This window comes from Mus musculus, chromosome 2, assembly GCF_000001635.26.
Source record: "Mus musculus strain C57BL/6J chromosome 2, GRCm38.p6 C57BL/6J".
Taxonomy (NCBI): domain Eukaryota; kingdom Metazoa; phylum Chordata; class Mammalia; order Rodentia; family Muridae; genus Mus; species Mus musculus.
In genome coordinates, this window is record NC_000068.7 from 33,202,945 (window position 1) to 33,220,859 (window position 17,915).

Below are 17,915 nucleotides of genomic sequence, written 5' to 3' on the forward strand. Positions count from 1 at the left end.
ATCTGCCAGGTTTTACTGGAGCCGTGAACAGAGAACAAGGAGAGTCTTAGGAAGGATGAGGGTCCAAACCCCTGCGGCCCAGTGTCCTCCGGGCTGTTCCCACTCATACATCAGCATGCACGCCACACTCCGCTGAACAAATATTCTTAATTCCAGGATTACATTTAGCTCATACTTATTATTAGTGAGGTGTTCTGAACACAAGTTGCATGTAGTCCAGCAACCAAAAGAGAGCCTGAACATTAAAAAAAAAAAAAAAAAAAAAGGGAGAGACCCCCCCATGTATGGAGGTGGGGGTGGGGTGCAGCCACCATTCCCGAGGGGCAACCCGCTAGCAGGAAACTGGTGCTTCAGACGCCTGGCAGAATTAAATGAGCCACATGGCAGTGTGAATGCTTTCTGTCAGAGTGAACTCTGTGTGTGCTGAATCACAGGACTCGCAGGGCACAGGACAAGAGCACTAAGTGGATCCTAGCCTAAGACATGGGCGTGGTAGGGTGGAGGCAAGGAGGCCTGGCTGGGCCAACAGTCAGCTACGAGAGGAACCTGAAACCAGCTTTGTCGGTCCTTAAAGCCTGTAGTGGGTGCTGGAGTGTGGGGGTGGTGGGGATGGCTGAGTGCTCTGACCGCAGACCTCAGCCAGAGAGAAATGAGTCCCAAAATAGGCTGGAGCCTCTGGGAGTCAGTGGGGATTCACCCCTACCAGCAAGTCACAGCCAAACATTCTGTTTACCAAAGGCTTCTGCACACATAGAAACGAGGGACGGCCTGGGTTCTATAATAAAAGGGGGTGGGGAGGGTCTCAAAGGGGGGGATTTCAAGGTGTTGGAATCTTGTCTGAAATCTGCGTCAGAGCAGGTAGCTCGGGAGAGGAGAAAGGGAAGGGTGCTGTGGAGCTGCCCCTAAATGGCTATCATGCTGGGAATACTTCCAGCCTGGCAGGTAACAAAGCAGGGGCAACACCTGCAGGAGCACCGCTGCCTCAGCGGGCATCTGTGCTCCTGTGAGTGTGCGGACTCCCTGCTCTTGCCAGAGCTTTGTGGAGGGAGGCACCACAGTCTGGGGATTGTTGTCCCCAGGGCCACACCCAGCCACACTGCTCCTTTCTCTGCAGTGATGGGGCTGAGGGTAAGACAGAGAGAGAGGAGGTTTTCCTGGGGTGCACTGGGTCCTTTTCTGCCCTCTTACTAGAGCCCTGCAGCTGTCTCCACGGGCTCCTTCCTGCCTTCTCTGTAGATCTATGGAGGGGACAGAGTCAATGTCACTGAAGCCCAGCCACAGTGAATCATCTGGCAGGCACGAGTCCCCAATGGCCAGACACTTTGTAAGTGGGTACCCCTCACCCTGCTTTACAAAGGACATAGAAAGATGAAGAGGTGACAGGAAGGAAGGTGGGCAGCTTGTCAATGGCAGAGTGTGGGTTCAAGAAGTTACACTCTCTACAGCACACTAGTCTGCCAGCAGGGCAATACGACTACGAGGATAACAAAGGGAAAACCAACATCACAGACACTTTAGCTACCCATCCATCTTCTGTCACATCGCTCACACACCAGCCCTGCGCAACACAGGTGCCATGTCCACCCCGATTTAGAAAGACAAAATGGAGACTCATGCACTAAGCTACCTGCTCTGGGCCATTCAGTTGGCAAGATAGGCCCAGCGTTCAAACCTGGCTCCCTATGACTCTAGTGCCCAATACTGTGCCACCAGACCCCTTATTTCTTTGCCCATCAGTGTATGTTATGCTCTGGGCTGGACACTGGGCCCTTAAAGAGGTAACTAGGTGGCCCACCTCACCTTCCCAGGGCAGGTGCTAGGAAAGGAAGTACTCATGCCGACTGCCACAGCCAACGCTCCACCCCTGCTTTAGAAGGTATTCTTTGATTAACTGGCAAAAGTGGTTCCTGTGCACAGTCATTTTTTCCAGGTCCTTTTCTTTCCTAGTATGTACCAGGAAATCAGGAACAAATGACAAATTCAGTCACATGAATCTTGGTTTAGGCCAGATATCACCCTGTGTCTTACATGCTGGGTTTCCTCAGCTCAGAGTCAATGGCCTGAGAAGAGGGAAAGCCTGAGACCAGCTCCTAGGAACCACTGGGAGAGACCACGCTGCACCCTTCCTGTTTGTCTCTGTGCACAGGAAACAACCTTCAGCAGCACGGCCAGGGCACTGCCTGGCCAGCCCTAGCTCATGGGTGCTCCTATGAGTTTGCTGGAACTAAGTGTGAATTTTGGGTCACATCCCAGATCTACTGAGTCATAGCGTCTAGAGTAGGCCCATCAAACTGTGTGCTCACGGCTCTCAGTGAAGTCTGAACTATTTGAGGAACACTAATCTTAAGCTCACTAAAGTCCTAAGCACAAAGGGTCCTAACACCAGTCGAGCCACTGTGTGTGTCAGCCACACATCTCAACCTTGGCATGAACTCTGGGCATTAACAGTATTCTTCTACTTGGGTATGGTGGCACACTCCTATAATCCCAGCACTCAGAAGGCTGAAGCAGAAAGCATAAATTGTAGACCAACCAGGGTCACACAGCAAGTTCCAAAGCAACCTGAGCTACACAGGGCCCTGTCTCACAGGACAGAAACAATAAAAACAAACGGCTATTCTACAGAAAGATAAACCAGGGAGTCAGGAGCAGCTTTGAGTTGCCCCACATTACCTTGATGGAAACATCTTCCAGAATATGGACTTTGGCTCTCGAGGGTGCAGATCTAAACTCTGGCTTGGTCACTACTGTCTGTATGATTTCACCTCCCAAACCTCACTGAGCTAAGCCACCTCAGCAGGTACAATGGGAAACCCTTCCCTGAAAGAGCCCATTCTCTGGATGCAGTGAACACATCCACGTGGAAGGCCTCCCAGCAGGCAGGCCAGGCCCACATGAGCATGACACAGAATGCAGCCTTTACAGAAGAACAGAGATGCTCTGGATGCCGTATTCCGGAGCTCCCAGGACCTCCCACAGGACAGCTCTCCGGACTTAGCTAGTGCCACTTAGGGAAAGCACAACCAGGTGGCTGGTACCTCTGCTGGGAAGAAGCAGCAAATGAGAAGCTGGCTGGGGGGCTGGGAAGAGAAGACATTGTTAGCTAGGGAGAGTAAGCATAGCAACAATAAACACAGCTGCCTGGGTTTATGGGGCTCCTGGAAGCAGCGGCCTCCCCGAAGAGAGTCACACTGCCGCCAGTATGCTAAACATGACTGAGTCACCATTAGATCAGTAGGGCTGGCCAGCAAGCACGCGCACCTGTGTGTGCTCGTGGCTCTGTGCAGAAAGCCTACAAGAAGGGATGGGAACTGTGAAATACTAGACGTTTAAAGAGACAACCTTGTCATCTTCTATCCAATTGGTTAATTATCCACAACAGCTTGCTCCTTGGGGCCCAGGAGCCAAGGCGTCTTTGGCAAAAGCAGATAATTTAGAAGCTTCAGTGCAGGCCCTGTGACAATCACTCATGTGCAGCCCTGGCCACCGTGTGACCACTCTCACTCCATGGAAGCCTACATTCTCGGGCTTTTTCGAGAAACCCTCGAAACCCTCGTTTGTCTGCCTGTCTGCCTCTGACGTCCCAGGAAGGTTAGCAAGGTTAGTAGGAGCTGACTGTTCTCCATTAACAAGGACTTTAGCAGTCCCAGTAGGAGGGTTGTAGTGGCTCCCCCACCCCACCCACCACACTGTCCCCTGGAGCTCCTGCCTGTTCCAGACCAGGCTCCAGAAATGACTATATTGTTTTCAAGTTTATGTAGAATGGGGATGACTTTAATCAGATTTGGAAGTTTTCTGTGAGATTGTGATTGTGAGGAAAGAAAACTCTAAGAGCCTTTTCTTCCACTGGACCTCAGTTTCCCTGTAGAGAATGGCAGAGGCTCACACAAGGACAGAGGCTGGATTCCAGAGGTAAGCATTCCTAAACAATACTGTCCTGAGATCAAATGAAAGCCAGTCAATAGAGAGTCTCGGCAAACTGCCTCGTCACCAACCTCTGGCACACAGATGACTCGCCATCAGCATGTGTTGACTAAGTAACAAACTGCTTGATATCTGGGCGATGCTTTGACTGTCCCAGACAAGTGGATAGAGAAGTCAGGGATGAACTGGGTTGCATGTGAGCTGCTTCACACCAAGTGTGCAGCCCATTCTGGTGGCTGGATACACATGTCTGGTCAGTGTTTAACAGACACTGAGCCCTAGTTCTCTGAGGTGCCTGGATACCCTCGGTGACACTAGACAAAGCTCTGCCAGGGACCATCTTCAGACTGTTCACTGGAGCCAGACGATATGCAGCTCTCTCTCTGTTGGACTCAGGGCAGCAAGTCACAGGACTGACACAGGCCTCCAGAAGGGGAGGGAGCAGCTGGCTTGTGTCAGCTCTTTTATTAGGTCTGGGTAGACGGAGGCTGCAGCATTCTACCCGCTTCCTGAAGCTTGGACACTCCTCTGAGCCTGCCTAAGCCCAGCTGACCAGGAGAAGAGGGGCTAATGCCTTTCCATCCCCAATCTCACTGAAGCCTCAGCTCCTAAAACTGCCACATTTTCGTCCACCTGCCAAGTCTTCAGTGTTAAAAAAAATGTGTCATGCTCTTATAAGAAACAAATGGTTTAAAAGAAGGAAAGAACAAAAGAAAACAAGAAAGGAAGGAAGAAGGGAGGGGGGGGGTAGGAGAGAGGGGAGGAAGGAAGGGTAGCCAGACAAATACTTTGGGGAAACAAAGAGAGGTAAGTGCCGGGCATGGTATCAAACATCTTTAGGCCCAGCACTCCGGAGGCAGAGGCAGGCGGATTTCTGAGTTCAAGGCCAGCCTGGTCTACAGGGTGAGTTCCAGGACAGCCAGGACTACACAGAGAAACTCTATCTTGAAAACAAAAACAACAACAACAACAAAACAAATAAAACCCACAAAAACAGATCTGCTAAGGGAACAGTTGAACTTTCAGCTAAGAGATGCATCCCAATTTCAAAGATCTCAAAAAAGAAAAGGTGCCCTGGAGGCGAAGAAATGTAACCTGTTGCCAAGCCAATGTGTTCCTCCAGGCCATGCAGGCTCACTCAGCTCCACTGCTTCAGGGTCAAGGACCCCACTTAGCCAAGCCCCAGTCTGCTTATCAGTAAAATGGACCTAATATATGTCCCTCTTTCCGGTTCAGAGATTACTGTTGCTATGACATGACAGCTGAGACGATCAAATTATCAGAAGGAAAGGTTTGCTCGAACTCACAGAATCACTGCACAGTTGCCTGCCTTGTTGTTTTGCTCAGAGCCAAGGCTGCACAGGATGGTGGGAGAGCATCATGGAAGAGCCCTGGTTACATCACGGGCTTGGAAACACAGAAAGAGAAGAGGGCAGTACTTACTTGGATGGAAAAAATGACCTAACTTCCTCCCAATAGGCTGCACCTCCTGTAGGCTGCAGTAGCACCACAAGCTGGTGAGCAGTCAAGGTCTAAACTATAACAAAACAAGCACGTGAACCATCCCTGGAACGCACATCCTGATGCTCCAATGAGGCACAAGAAGACTGCCCAGCTTCCATTTGGGGGGAGGAGGGGAGGAAAGAGTTTATCTGGCTGATACCTCGGCATTACAGTCCATCATTAAATGACGTCCTAGTAGGAACTCAAGGCAGAGAACTGGAGGCAGGAACTGAAACAGAGGCCATGCCAGAATGCTGCTTCCTAGGTTGCTCTTCATGGTTTGCTCAGCCTTTGTTAAAAAGTGCCAGCCCAGCTTCCATCTCTTATGTTCAGGTGGTACTGTGAGGAAGGCTACTCCCAAGAGCTTACTCTGACCAAGAGCAGAGAGGCAGGCCCTGACTGAGACGCACCACGTGACTGCATTTCCGATGGGCACCTGCAGGGCCAGGAGGATCCTAACCGCTGTAGTGCTGGAGAGTCACTTGAAACAACTGTCGGAAGCCTCAGGAACAACACAGGTGCTAGATGAGAGCATTCCATAGAGGGAAGCCTCAAAACTGCTGCACAAATTCCCTTTCAAACATCAGTTTACCCTAAATCACACATGTCCCATGTGGGGAGACTCTTAGGGACCATCTGTTAAAATCATAGCTGGAAGAAAGAAATTTCAGTAATTTGTTGGAAGGTGGAGTTTGGAGTTCAAGACCTACCAAAAGCTGCTTTGTTAACAAGGCTTTGTGATACCCCAAAGGTGACATCCTACATTAAGCCCACAAGATAGAGCTAGGGAGAAAACCAAAATAAACCCTAAGATAGTTAGGTGTTCTTACTACCAGCTATGACAAAACACATTCTCACAAGAAGATATAGTCTCTTCAACATGCCACTCATAGTGAACGGCTACAGACACACAAAGAAGCAGGAAAATGAGACACATGATTATTTAAAAAAAAAAAAAAAAGACACCCTCCTGTCCCAGCCCTGCCCCAAGTCAATAAACCCACACACTGGACTTGAAAATAGCTATTATAAGCGTATCCAAGAGTTTCAGGAACTGAAGGCCAGAACCCAAACACTCTCAGAAGAGAACTAGTAATCACACAGAGACTGCAGCAACAGGTGTCCCTGCCCGGTTCTAGGGACTCCTGAATACAGGTGTGGTGTCGCCTCAGACAAATACCACAGTTAGCAAGGTTAGCACTGCCAGGCAGAAAACCTCTTACAAACGGGCGGGGTGGTGGCTGACCACGCCCTCCAACGTAAGGAACAGAAGCTTCGCTTGCCTGGTCCAGACAAGGCTAGAGGTCTTTTGTGATGTGGAGAAAATGTGGTTTCATTCCCTCAAGGGGAGAAGCGGGTGTGCAAGGCTGGAGCATCGTGCCCCCCCTCTCACAGAGCTCAGCGCTGTCCCTACAGGTGCGACAGGCCGGAGCATCCTGCACTGATGGACTCTGAGGCTACCTGGATTGCCCTCTTCTGGAGACCAGCTGACTCATGTTCTGACCCTCAGGATGGGCTTGACTTCAGCTTTCTCCACGTCTAACTCGGAAAACATTGTTTACTCTTCTAGCTCCTTCCAGCAGCTGCTGTGATCTCTAGTTCTGTTCTGTTTTTTGTTTTCTCTAGGATTTTTTAACTTTTGATTCTTTGTGAATTTCATATAATGCACCCCAGTCCCTCTTATCTCTCCGACCTCTCATGTCCACCCTTCACCCTGGCATCCTTCCCACAAAATCACACACACAACCACTACCACCACCACCACCACCACCACCACCATCACCACCACCACCAACAACAACTAAAGCATAGAAAACATCTCATCACGGAAGCTGTGGTGTGTCCCACAGTGTATCCCTCTGTCCACACATCTTCACTTGCAAATGTTGACTGCAGTGAGTTATTGGTCTGATTCGAGATCTCTGGTATCTGTGACACCATCAATATTGGATCCTTACTGGACTCCTCCTATTTATCCTGTGTTGCCCTGTGTCATAGAGATCCTGCAGCTTTGGATCCGCAGGACTGGCCCTTTCATGCACTCCAACTCTTTGCAGATGATAAAGATTTTGCGGTGGGTCTGGGTTGTGGCTGAGGTGGTCAGCCCATCAGTTCTCCCCTTATCTGTGACACCAAGGCTAGCTCTCCAGCGCTGCTCTGGCTAAGCCACTCAATGCTGCCATCAGGCAGGGTCAGCACCGCTGCTCTCATGCCCCTGGGGCTGACTTACCCACAGCCACGCCTCCAGAGCCTGCTCCATTGTGCTGCCCAGCCAAGGTGTGGGGTCCACCCTCCCAAGTGCTGCACCTCCAACTCAGGCTACCTCACCTGGGGGGGGGGGGAGTACTGAGCAGCAGGGCTAGCACTGCCTTGCTCACATGCTTCAGTCAGCTCACTGCCCCACCATCAAGGTGCAGGGCCTGTTCTCCCACACTATAGCCAACAAGAGGGTGGAGTCAGCCCTCCACTCCCAGGACCCAGGGCCCAGGGCCCAGCTCTCTCCACTGGCACAGCATCCCCATACCACCTCATGGCAGACCAATGATTGGCAGGGCCAAATCTCCTATGCTTTCAGCCTTAGGGCAGGCTCATCTGTGGCCCCTCCTCCAACCAGAATCTGCTGTGGGGTACAGGCAAAGTGCAGGGTTCACTTTTCCAAGCGCTGCAGCTAGTGAAAGACAGGGCCAGCTCTCCCCAGCTCATGACCCTGTGGGCAGCTTTCCCAACTGCCAGAAGCAGAGAGGGGCGGGGGTAAGGGAGCACCAGCTCCATGCCTGCAGATGAGTGGTGGGGCCAGCTTTCCCACACTCTCCCCATGAAGGCCAGCTTCACTGTGCTGCCTGGATGAGGTAGATGGCCTGCAGGTAAGAGATGGGGCCAGCTCTCCACAGTGCCACATCCAGTGAGGGGCAGGCCAATTACGCACAGCCCTTGGACATCCACACGGTCCCCGACTGCCCCGACCAGGGACACTCCCATGGTCTCTAGTGGTAATGTGAGCCATGCACATCGACACTGACCACTGCCTCTGCATAGCCATGCACTCAGACGTGGCCCTCAGACACAGCTTGGGCTGGGCTTCACCATGGCCCCAGATGGCGGGGCTGGTTGTTCACAGCAGGCTCCTCCTGTCTACCCTCGAGTCTCCAGTTCCACCTCTCTCCATAATGCTCAAGCTGCTCCACTTCTTTCTCTCGCCCATCTGACCACCACATACGTGCACACTGCGGTGGCTTCTGTTGCAGGATGGCCACATGGCTGGTGGGCCTCTGGATGGCATCTTCTGTTAGTGCTTTGTGGCACGGCAACAGTGGGTATCTATGTCCTGCCTGTGCTGTGCACTAAGGGGGAGGTCTGTGGGTGGCATGGTGGTCCACAGGTCTCTGTCCATCTTCCTCCTCTTTCACTGCACTGCCTGGATTTGAGTTGATTTTTATGAATCCTAGGCATAAGGCAGCTTTGGCCACCAAGCCAGGCATCAAGCTAGGATGAACTGCCATTCGCTCTGCCCCTGACTGACATAAAAGCAACACCACCAACAAGGGGTCTCTTTGCCCACTGACAGGGGTTTATCCTCTAGCTTTTGTTTGCTTGTTCTAAATCTAACTGGTTGTGGTAGTGTACACCCTCAATACCATTCCCGGGGAAGCAGAGGTAGGAGAAGCTCTGTGAGTTCGAGGCCAACCTGGGCTACTCAAGAGTTTCTAGTTGGCTTGAGCTAAACACCCAGAATCTGCCTTTTTAAAAAAACTCAAGTGAAAATTATAAAATGAAAAGTATAATACTTAACAAATGTTTCGCTTGAAATGAATAGACTGATACAGAAAGGGAAGGTTGGCACAGCGGGAACCAGAGAAAAGATCTAAACTGCACAAGGAGGAGTACACAGACAGATTCGCGGGACCTCAGCGTGCAGATGGGGTTGAGAGAGGAGCAGGAAATAGAAATAAAGCCTCTCTCCTAAATGTGTGAGAGAGAAAAGCAGTCACTGGCCCAAGAGCCTCAGTGACCCCCACAAGGAGTCAATGCAAAGAATATCACTTTTGATCACATCACAGTCAAACTCCAAGAAGCCACAAGAAGAGAAAAACTTAAAAAAATACAGAGGAGGAAATAAGGCCAGCTGTAGCCAAATGTGCTAGTCTCTGCCTGCAAGCTCAACACTCAAACTGAGGCAAAGGGATCTTCGGATCCAAGCCAGCCTGGACTACACACGGAGACCCTGTCTGAAACAACAAACAAGGCTGGAGGGGTGGCTCGGCGGAGCACTTGCCTAGCATGCAAAATGCAATGGCTTTCATCCCTAGCACCACATGAACCGGATGTAGCAATGCGCACCTGTGAATTCCAGCACTCAGGAGGTAGAGTTGGGAAAATGGCAAGTTCAAGGTCTTCCTCGGCTACACGGAGAGTTCAGTCATTTTAGGATACAAGAGACCCTGTATCAAAACCAAAAGCAGATGAGGAAACATCTGTCTACACAGGTACTGACTGCCTAGTAGTAGTACAGTCAGCATTCACAGGTTGTATGGAGCCAGAATGTCTTAAACTAATGTGCTTTACAGCTCAATTAATATTTTAAAAATGTTTTTATTTTATGTGCATGAGTGTTTGGCCTCTCTGTGTGTCTGTGCTCCACTGTGTGCCTGGCACCCAGGAAGACCAGAAGAGAGTTACAGGTGGTTGTGGGCCATCACGTGTGTACTGAGAATCACACTCAGACCCTCTAGAGAGGCACCTAGCACTCTAACAGCTTAGCCATCTCTTCAGCCCCTTATCGATTTTCATAATAGCTCTCTGAGGCCGATCCTCATACCACCCCCATTTTGTAGACGAGGGAAAGCGAGGTTCAGAGGTTCAGAGCAGGAAAAGGAGAAACCGACTCTGAAGCTTGAGTTTGCCTGCAGGGCACCTGGTTGTCTTGAGCCATCAAAAGGGCAAGGGTTGTACACAGATGGGTGGGACAAGGCCACTCTGGTGGTTTTGACATTGTTGGAGCTTTGGGTTATGCAAACAGCAGTACCACGATAACCCACATGCGTGAGCTACACGGTCACCAGAGGACGTGGTAGTCCTGGAGACTCCTTTGCCATCAGGTAAGTCCTATGAGCTACCCCGTCTTTCTCACCAAATGGCTCAAGCACAGCCTCCAGTTTCAGATGCCCAGCCTGTGGCTCCAGCAGCAGACTCCTCAACACTGGCCTTTTACTGAGACACTACCAGCCATGTACTGCTAAAAGCCTGTGACTAGATCCTTGGGACTTAATCCCACCTCTCTAACAGAGCCTCATCTCTCCTCAACCAAAACGTTCTCTCGGCTCCACTAAAAGAACACCTCATGGCTGGGTATGGTGGTGTGTGTCTGTAATTCCACCACTAAGGAGGCTTAGGTAGGAGGATTTTGAGTTTGTGGCCAGCCAATGTAATAGTATCCAGACTCAAACAAAACAAAATACAAGAGCACCATATAACTGTTCTTGCCCCAGTGTCTTCTCCAGTTACTTCTGTGGTCTAACAAATGACATCAAAACTCAAATAGTCTATAACTATTCCATTAAGCTGTGAGCCAGGAATTCAGATGTGCCACAGTGGGATGGTTTCTCTCTCTCCTTCAGAGCCAGGACCCTGACAGGGAGACTGTATGCTTGAGAGTAAAGTATAGGTGAGGTAATTCAGTAGCTAGAGGCTGGAACCATCTGGAGGCGACGTTGCATACATGCCAGTGGAGGCAGTACTATCTACCATGTGCTACGAACCCTCAATTTCTCAGGCTCTGGCTTGCTCAAGGCTCTATGAGGCGGTGTCCCAGTGGACAGAGCAGATGTCACCTGGCCTTTAAGTAACCACCTGTTCTCTGGCCTTGGACATCAGGTTCCTTCATTTCATGGTACTGGAGTTACCAGTACAAATTGGTACCACACACAGACTTGTAAGGATGGAGAATGGATACTACCTCTCAATGGGAGGAGTGTCAGAATCTCCTGGTAATCTGGGGCATGTTGGGACTATCTTTGAAGAAGCAACTATAGCACTTTCACCTATTCCACCTAGCCCTGACTATCCCCCACCCCCCACTTGATTGCCTAGTGGGTCTGAGCCATCCTATGGAATTGGGCTTAGAGATTTCATCCGGCAGCTGGCCCTGGCTGCTGCATCTCCCTGTAAGATTCACCCTCAGCACGCAGCAGTTTTCTCCCAGCCCAACTGTTTGCTGTCAGAGGACGGGGGCTTTGGCTAATAGTAGCATCTTCATAAACACATCCTAGAAATGCGAGGAAGATAAGTGAAAGGGGACAGCCTCTCAATGTGCTGTATGACCACGCTGCGGAATATGGTGACTCACTTCCAAATAAGTGGTGTTCAGCCACAGGACCCGGACCAGGTCCTAGGCAGAAAGCAGAGCGGTGCTCATCACTCCCTGGTAGAAAAAGACTTCCTGCCCAGCCCAGATCAGCTCTCTGGCTAATGGTGTCCCTTAAGGTCTGTAGTTTCTTCTAGGAACAGAAGAAATTGACAGAAGAGGGAAGGGGCTAAGTAGGCTGAGGAGAAGCAGAAAAAATAATTTGTTTCCTGAATAAAAGGTGGCAGTCTCAGGAGAGGGAGCCACAGTGGGTCTGTCTCCTTAGAGATCAGGAAAATATCCCATGTTGACTTGCTGTAAGAGAGGGCCACTAAAGTTTCCTCTTAGTTCGTACCTAAATGTTACCACCACCACTAACACTTTTCAAAGAAGAGACATCACTAATATCAAGCAGTGGGTGAGCCTGTGCATGGGACTTGGGGTCTCCCCCTCTCTACACCCCTGCAGGATGCCAGTGGCCTTCTACTGCCAGCTCAACAGACCTGATGCATCTGAAGGATGTGGCCTAGGCACCAAGGCCCTGTCCTTCTCTACTCGGAGCCACCAGTCTTAGCGCTCACTCCACTCTCTTGACCATTCACAACTGACAGCTCCCAGGGACTCTACCACGTGTTCACCCAAGTCACAGCTGAGAACTAAGGCTGGCAGGGTCACATAGCAGGGGCTTTGGATTTAAGTCCAGCCCACCTGCCCACCTGGCACACCGTCCTTGATCCTGTAACCGGACCTTCCCAGGTGACCTTGGTGAACCTGGCAGTGTTGCTGGAATGTGGCTCACTTATGCTGTAGAGAAGGAAGCTCAGGGAGTGGCAAACAGTCTTCCTCTAGTTTCCCAACCCAGTCATGGTACTTTCACTGTCCTACCCCACTGCCACATTAGCAGTGCCTTCTGCAGGGATGAAGTGGTTTGGAAAGAAGATGCTGAACACTTAGTAAGGCAATCCACAGAAAGAGTGAGCAGGGCTCCCTGGCCTCCCAAGCAGCTGCTTGCACAGCCGCAGCTGCTCAAGTCCGTTACCCGAGTCCAGTGGAAGCGCTTTGCCTACACAGGGCACCCCAGCAACGTCAGCCTTCAGGGAGTGGAGCAGGCTGGTGAGCCAGGAGCAGAGCTGGCCAGCCTTCCTGTGCCAAAGAAGGAGGGGGCCCCGCCCAGGCCGCCAAAGCAGGCAGGAGGGGCTGGGCCAGCTGGGGCTGGAGCTAGTGTGACATCACCAGGCGGCCCGCCCCTGTCTGGAGCTGAGGGGAGGCCCAGAGCTTTTCTGGGGCCTGGGGGATCCTCTTGCACTGGTGGGCGGAGAGAAGTGCCTGCAGCCAACCAGGGTCAGGCTGTGCTCACAGTTTCCTCTGGCGGCACGTAAAGGCTCCACAAAGGACCTGGGAGTTCAACTGAGGCTGCTGCTGTCGGCCTGGGGATGGACCCCAAGCCCTGAGTGGTGTTGTTGGACCCAGGACCTGCAAGAAGCATGCACTAAGGCAGCTGCGGACCACACTGTGAGGGAGAGCAGGTTGGGAGCAGCCCCGGTGACACCAGAGCCAGCCTCATCCCTAGGAGCTTCAGAGAGCATAGACTGCTGCCAGCTGAGGCCAGTGAGGCAGGGCTGCTCGGCGGCCAGTCCAGCCTGAGACTCGGGACCTCTCCTGGAGGCCACGGCCAGGCTGTGCTGCTGATGGCACCGTGAGGCATGTGAAGCGCTGCTCCAGGGCCAAGCAGGAGAGAAGAGGTAAGGGGTCAGCTCTCAACTGCAGCAGCCAGGGGAAGAGGGGCTTGAGACGGGCAACCCTGACTCCTCCAGCTTCCGTGTGCAGCTGGACCCCACAGGGGTCAAACCTTGCTTTTGCTCAGAGCTGAATCAAGCATCTGACCAGGCAGAGGACTGTGAATACTTGGGCAGGGTGGTGTAGAGGCACAAGCACACTGGGCTGGGATGTTGAGGACTTCATCGGTGAGCTCCACTCACCTCTTTCAGACAAAGAGCCTCTGGGGTGAGCCGGTTTGGCTGTCGGACACAGGCTGGTAGCCGGGTATGTGCATGTGTGTAGGTGCGGATTTGAAAGGGCAGCAGGCTGAGAGTCGCAGGGCAGTGTAGGACTGGGCAAGTTGTGTTCAAGCTCCGGACTCCTGCACACCCAGCCAGCTAGAGTTATGCTACAGCAGAAGCAGATGTAATGCGGACCTGAGGCAGTGGGGGCCTCAGTTCAGAAAGTGCCCTGGGCCAGGCAGCACGAGCTGCCAGCGTGCCAGGAGCAGAGGCGTCCTGTGCGGGACAGAACATGTCACCCACAAGTTTCTGTCGGTAGGACTGGGGCAAAGTGCTGCCCTGACTTTCCCTCTGCGCCCAAGGATACAGTAGATGGATCCCAGGTCTCCAGCCAGCAGGATGTGGCTGAGAGACTGTGGAGGACCTGCTTTCTGAACAGCCTAGTGAGGGGACACAGCAGGCGCCACATACAGAGTCAGTCCCTTGAAAGCAAGCGCTTCAGCATGAGATAACATTTCCAAACAGAAATTCTCTGCTGATCCCTCCCCTCTCCCTGTGACATCCGTGTCACGGGTCAGCTATTGCCTCTGCTGTGGGATTAGGAGAGTTCCCAGAGGCCAGTGTTGTTACTCAGAAAAAGATCCCTTTGAGGAAGACTGAGAACACAAGTTCCAAAGCTAGCTCAGTGCTCTCCACATGGGTTCTTCCAAGTACAGGCCTAGTATGGCAGCGATTATGAGCTGGCTCCTGTCTGAACTCTGTTAAGTGGCAGATCACAGCTTTTCTAAACCTCAGTTTCCTGATCTGTGAAAAAGAGGGCTGAGAGCCCAGCTCAGCAACAGCCCAGCAGACACCTGCAGCAACCCCACAACACACATCTAACTACCTCCATCTCCCAGATGAGGAAGCCTGGCATGTGACTTCAGGGTTTCTTCAAGTCACACATCACTCACTGCTCTCCAGGGGTGGCGCACGAGATGTGTTCAGAGTCTCTAAAGCCCTGGTTACCAGTTATTAGAGCCCAACCATCAGCATGCCCAGAGGGAAGAACCAGTACCCCAACTCTTGCCCTGACCTGGATACATTCTCTAAAGCAGCGGTTCTTAAGCTGTGGGTTGCAACCACATCAGATATCCTACATATCAGATATTTGCATTACAATTCATAACAGTAGCAAAATTACAGTTAAGAAGTAGCAATGAAATAGCTTTATGGTTGGGGGGGCAGTCACCACAACATGAGGATTAAAGGGTATTAAAATAACTTTATTTTATATTTTATTTATCACATATATTATTCATATATTTATATTTAAATATAAAATAATAAAAGAGTATTAAAATGTATTAAAGATACTTTGCATCTTGGACTGGGCTTGAGCCACCTGTAGCATTTCTACATCCTAGAAGTATATTGTAAGAAAACATACAACTAGACCAAAACTTCTAACACCACTCTCCCAGGCAGGATGCTATCCTGCATCACCCTTGGGATCTGCCTACTGGCATCCCTGTCAGAGCCACAGGGATAGGAAAATGGAGCTTCCTTGGTCCCGCAAGAGGGCCACCGGCTGCACCTGTTGCAGAGGGACAAGCAGAGAACAGACTCCAGCAAGCCTGGCCGTGGTAACTACTGCCACACAACACCAGCGTATCTGAGCCCAGGGACAGAGGTTTCCTGAGTTCCTGGTGGCATTTGGAAAGTGGCTGTGAAGTACATGCTTCCAACTCAGGCTTCTGGGGTGGGTGACACTGAAGGTTTCCTACTGCAGTGTGAACCTGGTGGCTTTCTGGCCTCTGCAAAGGTTCTGCCTAACTCTGTGAATCTGGCTAAGACATACAGATTACCACTGGGCAAGGGGAACACAGCGGAAAGAGATAGGTGGACGGCATGTAGGAGTCTAGCGACTCATGCCCAGCATGGCTGTGGGCTCACAGGCAAGAACCCCACAACAGTTGCCCACTGGGCTTGGTGAGCAGGCACTCCATCTTACTCCATCCTTACTCCTACCCTAGAAAATGGGTTCCTGTTTCAGATGAAGGAATAAAGAAAGCTAACTTGCCCAAGCTAACAGCTATGTGATCCATAGGCTTTGAACCTAGTACTGTGTTTCCAAAGCCCACTCCCCCTTCCATTGTACTCCACTACTCCACACGGCATCCTGACCTCTCTGTCCTGATGCCGCCCTATGGCCCTCCCTGGCTGTCAAGTCTGCTTTTGCTGACCTTAATCCCTCCAAGAACAGTGTGCTTCCCTGGCGTCCCTGCTGCCTTCTCTGCAGGGACCCACATCTGCAGCGTGGGGAGTGGAGCTGCGCGGTCCACACTGTTCCCACCCTGCGTGTGGAGGGCAGAGCCTGGGGTTCATCCACCTGACAGGATAGGCGTGCTGGCAGGTATTCCCATCACTGGCCGGGGAATCCTGTGAGGCTGCTGTGTGGGAGTTCAGCACCTACCCTGGGCCACACCTAACAGCCCTTGAGGCAGCACAGGCATCTGAAACAAACACAGCAGACAGCCAGTCTCTGGGAAGGGCAGGTATATTCAGCCTCTGCCTCTCACTGAATCACAGCCTACTTTATCTGGAAGGTTCTCATCTTAGGTGCACACCATAGAACAGCTGTGCAGAACCTAAGAGCACTAGGATGAGATAGGCAGACTGTAAACAATTCTACAAACACCCAGCAGATGGCGCGAGTCATAAGAGATGGCCCTGGGAGCTGATACAGAAGTGGAAACTGAGGCTCCGGAACACAGTACCTCCCATGGCCTCTCCATCGGTGGCCCACAAAGGAGGAACCCCAGCTTTAAGCTGCCCCTCCAGCTCAGCTCACAGTCTGCTACAGCCATACAGTAGAAATCTCTGTGAAGAACTAGATAGAGAAGTGAATCTTTCCTGTAAACTTACAGAAAACGCCGAAGAGGTTACTTAAGCTCGGGCAGCTTGGAGTTTACGGTGGTAGATAGTACACATCAGAATCCTTATTTGGGGGAAGTTTCTGTGGCCAAGCTGTATCCTGCTCCTAACAGGAGCAGGGAGTTGGGGGAGGGTGGGGGTGTTACAGCATCCGGTTCCATGTATACATTGCCATGAGACACATTCTGATCACAGGAATGCTGAGATGCTGGGTGTGGAGCCAGGCCTCTGACAATTGAGCCATTGTGCAGGTCCACTCCCTGGTGAAACCAGCCTGTCTTGAGGCCAGCAGCCCTAGAGACTTGGCCTTGGTCACTCAGTTCTCACACAGGCAGATGGAGACCACCACAGAAATGCCCAGAAGGGACTCTTATCTTCAGCTCCCAAAGACTCCCAGGTTCCCGAAGGCCCAAGCCTTCCAGGGATGGATCCTACTCCAGTCTCTGCTGTGGAAGGTTGGACTGCTGAATGACTCTCCAGCATCCACCCTGGACAGCAGAGGAGACCTGCAGGGTGGATGAGTCCATGAGTAATGAGACAAACCTCAGGCACTTCCCCTCCCCCTAGATCCATCACTTCTAGTCCCCATCCTGGTTGGGTCATGGGGCCCCTTAGTTGTCCTGAGTACTGCCACCTGAGTTAGGAATGCCTGCTGCTGAGGGCCCCTGGAGCACAGAGCCCTCATCTCTTTTTTCCTGCTTTGTCTCTTACTAGTAGCCAGGAGAATAAGTAGAACAAACGTAGTCCTTGGTGTCTAGTTGCCGAGGTGCTGCACTAGCAGCTGGGCGTGCTGAGGCGACTCTAAGAAGCGCACACTCTGGGGCAGCCAGCCAGTACAGTCTGAGCTCTGAGTGCTGGATGGACAGAACTGTTCTTGCAAGCTGGCGTAGAGAGGAGACTTCTGCACAGAGAGGTGGCCTTAAGAGGTCACCTTAGAAAGGAAGACAGATACATACCAGATAGAATTGTGGGAAAGGGCTCTCCAGGCAGAAAGCATGTGAAGGTAAGATGCATGTAAGAATGCTGACTTAATGCCATGTGAATGTTATTTAGTCCTGGAAGTGCATATGGAGTGAATTATAGCGTAGTGTATTGGCCTAGCACACCAAATGACCTGGGTTTAATTGCCTAACACCCCCTAAAATGGGCACTGGCACACAGGGCCTGACATCTCAGCAGGAGGGTCAGGAGTCTCATGGGCATACCAGCCTTGGCCAGTCCCCGGTCTACTT

The 17,915-nt window shown here is 51.6% G+C and overlaps 2 protein-coding genes and 1 non-coding gene across 25 annotated transcripts in view; 1 reads left to right on the forward strand and 2 right to left on the reverse strand.

The window, feature by feature from the left end:
- The window catches only part of Ralgps1 (Ral GEF with PH domain and SH3 binding motif 1), a 238,081-nt gene that overhangs the window by 69,526 nt on the left and 150,640 nt on the right, over nucleotides 1-17,915 (reverse strand). The gene's annotated exons all lie outside the window — the stretch shown is intronic.
- On the reverse strand, nucleotides 8,861-8,997 carry Gm23546. Its single transcript, XR_003954198.1, has one exon. It is a non-coding gene; the product is annotated as a small nucleolar RNA SNORA48 (small nucleolar RNA).
- Angptl2 (angiopoietin-like 2) overlaps nucleotides 13,007-17,915 on the forward strand; it is a 31,775-nt gene continuing 26,866 nt past the window's right edge. The window contains exon 1 of one of the 2 annotated variants that reach the window (XM_006498051.1): nucleotides 13,007-13,509. The gene's annotated coding sequence lies outside the window, so the exon portion shown is untranslated. The remainder of the gene's footprint in view (nucleotides 13,510-17,915) is intronic. The other variant, NM_011923.4, reaches the window with a different exon arrangement.